This window comes from Heptranchias perlo, unplaced genomic scaffold (assembly GCF_035084215.1).
Source record: "Heptranchias perlo isolate sHepPer1 unplaced genomic scaffold, sHepPer1.hap1 HAP1_SCAFFOLD_1099, whole genome shotgun sequence".
NCBI lineage: Eukaryota > Metazoa > Chordata > Chondrichthyes > Hexanchiformes > Hexanchidae > Heptranchias > Heptranchias perlo.
The window spans coordinates 10,001-17,500 of record NW_027138319.1 but is presented as its reverse complement, the minus strand read 5'-3'; the positions used below and the strand labels follow the sequence as shown (position 1 = coordinate 17,500).

The 7,500-nt window shown below is 53.0% G+C and overlaps 5 pseudogenes; all 5 read right to left on the bottom strand.

Annotated features, from left to right (window-relative positions):
- Nucleotides 1-2,433: 2,433 nt before the first annotated feature.
- Nucleotides 2,434-2,550, bottom strand: LOC137307749 (U2 spliceosomal RNA; annotated as a pseudogene).
- Nucleotides 2,551-3,511: 961 nt separating this feature from the next.
- On the bottom strand, nt 3,512-3,628 carry LOC137307747 (U2 spliceosomal RNA; annotated as a pseudogene).
- Nucleotides 3,629-4,589: 961 nt separating this feature from the next.
- LOC137307739 (U2 spliceosomal RNA) lies at nt 4,590-4,706 on the bottom strand (annotated as a pseudogene).
- A 965-nt stretch (nt 4,707-5,671) lies between these two features.
- LOC137307732 (U2 spliceosomal RNA) lies at nt 5,672-5,788 on the bottom strand (annotated as a pseudogene).
- Nucleotides 5,789-7,411: 1,623 nt separating this feature from the next.
- The window catches only part of LOC137307724 (U2 spliceosomal RNA), a 117-nt pseudogene continuing 28 nt past the window's right edge, over nt 7,412-7,500 (bottom strand).

The window sequence follows — 7,500 nt, the reverse complement described above, 5'->3', positions numbered from 1 at the left end:
CTCCCTCCCCCCCAGGACTTCCTTCTGAACACCTTTGTCGTTTGAGCGAGGGCCAAAAGCCTGCCTGTGAAAGGGAAGGATCAGCCGGTCAGCCCCCTGCTGGTCGCTGCTGCCAGTGCAGCAGGCGTGCGTGTGTCCTCGGCCTCGTGTCCAGGTCCCTCAGGGACTTGAGGCAGCTCTCCCCGGTGGTCTCGTGGTCAGGACCGGGCTTCGAATCCCGGTCGGGGGGGGATGACTTTCTGCTGCAGATTAATTGGCATGAAGGAAAGTCTCCCCTCCTGAGCGTAAAGCTCCACCCTCACCACCACCACCGCCTTTTCCTCCCCTTGACAAACGGACAGACAGACAGTCAGACAGTCAGTCCAGTTCGGGAGCGCAGCTTTCATTAAGCAATGGCATTTGTGACAACTCATCGTCTGACAGGTTGATGATTTCCCCACACGCCTCCTGCCGAATAAAAGGCTCACCCTCCCGGACACTACCCCCAGAATCACCCACCCCGCCCCCCCGGGGTGAATATTAAGCCCGAGAACACCGACTGTAACCAACCGCAGTGAAAAGTTGAAGTGGCAACTCATTAACCAGATTTATTTTGGGCAACTCATTAACCAGATTTTTTGTTCATTTGGTTTATGAGTTGCCAAGTGTAAATCTGGTTAATGAGTTGCCACTTCAACTTTTCACTGCGGTTGGTTACAGTCGGTGTTCTCGGGCTTAATATTCGCCCCAGGGGGGGTGTATAGCGGGCGATGGCCGGTGTGGAGTGCGTTTTTTGGGGGTTGATTTTCACTTTGCCTCGCTGGTGGAATTTGTGGGAGGCAGGCAAGGGGAATGGTGTGGGCTGGTGGGCGGCAAGGGAGATGCTTGCTTCGGGGTGTTATCCTCACTTTGGTCCGCTGGTGAGAGTAGGCAGCGGCAGGCCGGCAGGCAGGCAGGCAGGCAAGTGTGATGTAGTGTGGGGTGCAGTGCAGTGCGGTGCGGTGCTGCCCTGTCGTTTATGAAAGGTTGTAATGACACTGCTTTGCAGCTGACCATGTCCACTGATTTGTGACGCCCGTATGGAGGCTGATATCTCAGGAGGGCCGAGGCCGATTTCCTCCGGGGACGGCTCGTCGCGTGCGGCAGGACGAGGCGCAGCGGACGGTACCGAGCGCTCGGAGGTGCGGCGCTGCCCGCCGGAGGTACAGCGAAAGGCTGCAAACCGCTTTCCGCCTGCTAACTCGGCGGCCGTCAGACCGACCGACTCCGCTTTACCACCGGAGCTAGAGTCGGGCAAGGGGCACCGAAGGGTACCGGAAGGATCGCGTTCGCACGACGGGAAGTCGACTAGCGGGCCGCCGAAAGCGAGCCGGGGGCCCCCGGTTTTTCTGTCCCACCTGGAGACTGATATCTCAGGAAGGCCGAGGCCGATTTCCTCCGGGGACGGCTCGTCGCGTGCGGCAGGACGAGGCGCAGCGGACGGTACCGAGCGCTCGGAGGTGCGGCGCTGCCCGCCGGAGGTACAGCGAAAGTCTGCGAACCGCTTTCCGCCTCCTCTCACCGCACGGCTCTCCTTTTCACCCACTGGCGGATTTTCACCCTCCGACTGCTCGCTACCGTCCGCTGCGCCTGGTCCGGGCCCTGTCCATTGTCATGTTAATGGCAGGGCGGGGCAGGACTGCTTTCACCAGGAACCCGGTTTTCTGGGTCAGAGGTTCCAGGGGACCTGTTTTGTGCGGACTTCCCTGTGTCCGTCCCTCCATGCCTTCCCCCCAGGACTTCCTTCTGAACACCTTTGTCGTTTGAGCGAGGGCCAAAAGCCTGCCTGTGAAAGGGAAGGATCAGCCGGTCAGCCCCCTGTTGGTCGCTGCTGCCAGTGCAGCAGGCGTGCGTGTGTATTCGGCCTCGTGTCCAGGTCCCTCAGGGACTTGAGGCAACTCTCCCCGGTGGTCTCGTGGTCAGGACCGGGCTTCGAATCCCGGTTGGGGGGGGATGACTTTCTGCTGCAGATTAATTGGCACCTCTGAAAGAAAGTCTCCCCTCCTGAGCGTAAAGCTCCACCCTCACCACCACCACCACCGCCACCTTTTCCTCCCCTTGACAAACAGACAGACAGACAGACAGACAGACAGTCAGTCCAGTTCGGGAGCGCAGCTTTCATTTGGAAGCAGACCCTGCTTGTTTAAAGTCAACGACGCCAAGTTATTTTGCACTTTGAATTATATCGCTCCGTGCGAGCGGCACTCAGCCTTGGAGAAGAAAAAAATACCACTGAGCTGAGAAAGTTCTTTTTAAAAAGGTTTCCTTCCACAGCAGCTCTGAGTGAGAGAGAGAGAGAGATATCAGCTTTATTCTCAGTAATAATACACACACACACACACACACACACACACACACACACACACACAGAGACACTGGGAAAGAGCTGATTTTCCTTTTGAATATCTCCCCACGGGGAGCTGCACCGTTCCCAGAAACACTGCAATACTGGGTCGATGCGTGGAGTGGACGGAGCAAGCCCCTATTCCATCTCCCTGTTCTAAAAATCAATTAAAAATAATAATAAATAATATGTGTGTGTGTGTGTGTGTGTGTGTGTGTGTGTGTGTCGGTGTCAGTATCAGTCAGTGAGTCAGTGTCTCTCTCTCTCTCTCTCTCACTCAGAGCTGCTGTGGAAGGAAACTTTTTTAAAAAGAACTTGCATATTGAAAGAAAGATGTGTCTCAAGCTGCCGGGCCCTGTCCATTGTCATGTCAATGGCAGGACTGCTTTCACCAGGAACCCGTTTTTCTGGGTCAGAGGTTCCAGGGGACCTGTTTTGTGCGGACTTCCCTGTGTCCGTCCCTCCCTGCCTGCCTTCCCCCCAGGACTTCCTTCTGAACACCTTTGTCGTTTCAGCGAGGGCCAAAAGCCTGCCTGTGAAAGGGAAGGATCAGCCGGTCAGCCCCCTGTTGGTCGCTGCTGCCAGTGCAGCAGGCGTGCGTGTGTATTCGGCCTCGTGTCCAGGTCCCTCAGGGACTTGAGGCAACTCTCCCCGGTGGTCTCGTGGTCAGGACCGGGCTTCGAATCCCGGTCGGGGGGGATGGCTTTCTGCTGCAGATTAATTGGCACCTCTGAAAGAAAGTCTCCCCTCCTGAGCGTAAAGCTCCACCCTCACCACCACCGCCGCCTTTTCCACCCCTTGACAAACAGACAGACAGACAGACAGTCAGTCCAGTTCGGGAGCGCAGCTTTCATTTGGAAGCAGACCCTGCTTGTTTCAAGTCAACGACGCCAAGTTATTTTGCACTTTGAATTATATCGCTACGTGCGAGCGGCACTCAGCCTTGGAGAAGAAAAAAATACCACTGAGCTGAGAAAGTTCTTTTTAAAAAGGTTTCCTTCCACAGCAGCTCTGAGTGAGAGAGAGAGAGGGAGAGAGAGAGAGAGAGAGATATCAGCTTTATTCTCAGTAATAATACACACACACACACACACACACACACAGAGACACTGGGAAAGAGCTGATTTTCCTTTTGAATATCTCCCCACGGGGAGCTGCACCGTTCCCAGAAACACTGCAATACTGGGTCGATGCGTGGAGTGGACGGAGCAAGCCCCTATTCCATCTCCCTGTTCTAAAAATCAATTAAAAATAATAATAAATAATATGTGTGTGTGTGTGTGTGTGTGTGTGTGTGTGTGTGTCGGTGTCAGTATCAGTCAGTGAGTCAGTGTCTCTCTCTCTCTCTCTCTCACTCAGAGCTGCTGTGGAAGGAAACTTTTTTAAAAAGAACTTGCATATTGAAAGAAAGATGTGTCTCAAGCTGCCGGGCCCTGTCCATTGTCATGTCAATGGCAGGACTGCTTTCACCAGGAACCCGTTTTTCTGGGTCAGAGGTTCCAGGGGACCTGTTTTGTGCGGACTTCCCTGTGTCCGTCCCTCCCTGCCTGCCTTCCCCCCAGGACTTCCTTCTGAACACCTTTGTCGTTTCAGCGAGGGCCAAAAGCCTGCCTGTGAAAGGGAAGGATCAGCCGGTCAGCCCCCTGTTGGTCGCTGCTGCCAGTGCAGCAGGCGTGCGTGTGTATTCGGCCTCGTGTCCAGGTCCCTCAGGGACTTGAGGCAACTCTCCCCGGTGGTCTCGTGGTCAGGACCGGGCTTCGAATCCCGGTCGGGGGGGATGGCTTTCTGCTGCAGATTAATTGGCACCTCTGAAAGAAAGTCTCCCCTCCTGAGCGTAAAGCTCCACCCTCACCACCACCGCCGCCTTTTCCACCCCTTGACAAACAGACAGACAGACAGACAGTCAGTCCAGTTCGGGAGCGCAGCTTTCATTTGGAAGCAGACCCTGCTTGTTTCAAGTCAACGACGCCAAGTTATTTTGCACTTTGAATTATATCGCTACGTGCGAGCGGCACTCAGCCTTGGAGAAGAAAAAAATACCACTGAGCTGAGAAAGTTCTTTTTAAAAAGGTTTCCTTCCACAGCAGCTCTGAGTGAGAGAGAGAGAGGGAGAGAGAGAGAGAGAGAGATATCAGCTTTATTCTCAGTAATAATACACACACACACACACACACACACACAGAGACACTGGGAAAGAGCTGATTTTCCTTTTGAATATCTCCCCACGGGGAGCTGCACCGTTCCCAGAGACACTGCAATACTGGGTCGATGCGTGGAGTGGACGGAGCAAGCCCCTATTCCATCTCCCTGTTCTAAAAATCAATTAAAAATAATAATAAATAATATGTGTGTGTGTGTGTGTGTGTGTGTGTGTGTGTGTGTGTCGGTGTCAGTATCAGTCAGTGAGTCAGTGTCTCTCTCTCTCTCTCTCTCTCTCTCTCACTCAGAGCTGCTGTGGAAGGAAACTTTTTTAAAAAGGACTTGCATATTGAAAGAAAGATGTGTCTCAAGCTGCCGGGCCCTGTCCATTGTCATGTCAATGGCAGGACTGCTTTCACCAGGAACCCGTTTTTCTGGGTCAGAGGTTCCAGGGGACCTGTTTTGTGCGGACTTCCCTGTGTCCGTCCCTCCCTGCCTGCCTTCCCCCCAGGACTTCCTTCTGAACACCTTTGTCGTTTGAGCGAGGGCCAAAAGCCTGCCTGTGAAAGGGAAGGATCAGCCGGTCAGCCCCCTGTTGGTCGCTGCTGCCAGTGCAGCAGGCGTGCGTGTGTATTCGGCCTCGTGTCCAGGTCCCTCAGGGACTTGAGGCAACTCTCCCCGGTGGTCATGTGGTCAGGACCGGGCTTCGAATCCCGGTCGGGGGGGATGACTTTCTGCTGCAGATTAATTGGCACCTCTGAAAGAAAGTCTCCCCTCCTGAGCGTAAAGCTCCACCCTCACCACCACCGCCGCCTTTTCCACCCCTTGACAAACAGACAGACAGACAGACAGACAGTCAGTCCAGTTCGGGAGCGCAGCTTTCATTTGGAAGCAGACCCTGCTTGTTTCAAGTCAACGACGCCAAGTTATTTTGCACTTTGAATTATATCGCTACGTGCGAGCGGCACTCAGCCTTGGAGAAGAAAAAAATACCACTGAGCTGAGAAAGGTCTTTTTAAAACGGTTTCCTTCCACAGCAGCTCTGAGTGAGAGAGAGAGAGAGAGAGAGAGATATCAGCTTTATTCTCAGTAATAATACACACACACACACACACACACACTCAGAGACACTGGGAAAGAGCTGTTTTTCCTTTTGAATATCTCCCCACAGGGAGCTGCACCGTTCCCAGAAACACTGCAATACTGGGTCGATGCGTGGAGTGGACAGAGCAAGCCCCTTTTCCATCTCCCTGTTCTAAAAATCAATTTAAAATAATAATAAATAATATGTGTGTGTGTGTGTGTGTGTGTGTCGGTGTCAGTATCAGTCAGTCAGTCAGTGTCTCTCTCTCTCTCTCCCTCACACTCAGAGCTGCTGTGGAAGGAAACTTTTTTAAAAAGAACTTGCATATTGAAAGAAAGATGTGTCTCAAGCTGCCGGGCCCTGTCCATTGTCATGTCAATGGCAGGACTGCTTTCACCAGGAACCCGGTTTTGTGGGTCAGAGGTTCCAAAGGACCTGTTTTGTGCGGACTTCCCTGTGTCCGTCCCTCCCTGCCTGCCTTCCCCCCAGGACTTCCTTCTGAACAGCTTTGTCGTTTAAAATAATAATAAATAATATGTGTGTGTGTGTGTGTGTGTGTGTGTGTGTGTGTGTCGGTGTCAGTATCAGTCAGTGAGTCAGTGTCTCTCTCTCTCTCTCTCTCTCTCTCTCTCACTCAGAGCTGCTGTGGAAGGAAACTTTTTTAAAAAGGACTTGCATATTGAAAGAAAGATGTGTCTCAAGCTGCCGGGCCCTGTCCATTGTCATGTCAATGGCAGGACTGCTTTCACCAGGAACCCGGTTTTCTGGGTCAGAGGTTCCAGGGGACCTGTTTTGTGCGGACTTCCCTGTGTCCGTCCCTCCCTGCCTGCCTTCCCCCCAGGACTTCCTTCTGAACACCTTTGTCGTTTAAAATAATAATAAATAGTATGTGTGTGTGTGTGTGTCGGTGTCAGTATCAGTCAGTCAGTCAGTGTCTCTCTCTCTCTCTCTCTCTCTCTCTCACTCAGAGCTGCTGTGGAAGGAAACTTTTTTAAAAAGAACTTGCTTATTGAAAGAAAGATGTGTCTCAAGCTGCCGGGCCCTGTCCATTGTCCTGTCAATGGCAGGACTGCTTTCACCAGGAACCCGTTTTTCTGGGTCAGAGGTTCCAGGGGACCTGTTTTGTGCGGACTTCCCTGTGTCCGTCCCTCCCTGCCTGCCTTCCCCCCAGGACTTCCTTCTGAACACCTTTGTCGTTTCAGCGAGGGCCAAAAGCCTGCCTGTGAAAGGGAAGGATCAGCCGGTCAGCCCCCTGCTGGTCGCTGCTGCCAGTGCAGCAGGCGTGCGTGTGTATTCGGCCTCGTGTCCAGGTCCCTCAGGGACTTGAGGCAACTCTCCCCGGTGGTCTCGTGGTCAGGACCGGGCTTCGAATCCCGGTCGGGGGGGATGACTTTCTGCTACAGATTAATTGGCACCTCTGAAAGAAAGTCTCCCCTCCTGAGCGTATAGCTCCACCCTCACCACCACCGCCGCCTTTTCCTCCCCTTGACAAGCAGACAGACAGACAGACAGACAGTCCAGTTCGGGAGCGCAGCTTTCATTTGGAAGCAGACCCTGCTTGTTTAAAGTCAACGACGCCAAGTTATTTTGCACTTTGAATTATATCGCTACGTGCGAGCGGCACTCAGCCTTGGAGAAGAAAAAAATACCACTGAGCTGAGAAAGTTCTTTTTAAAACGGTTTCCTTCCACAGCAGCTCTGAGTGAGAGAGAGAGAGAGAGAGAGAGATATCAGCTTTATTCTCAGTAATAAAACACACACACACACACACACACACACAGAGACACTGGGAAAGAGCTGTTTTTCCTTTTGAATATCTCCCCACGGGGAGCTGCACCGTTCCCAGAAACACTGCAATACTGGGTCGATGCGTGGAGTGGACGGAGCAAGCCCCTATTCCATCTCCCTGTTCGAA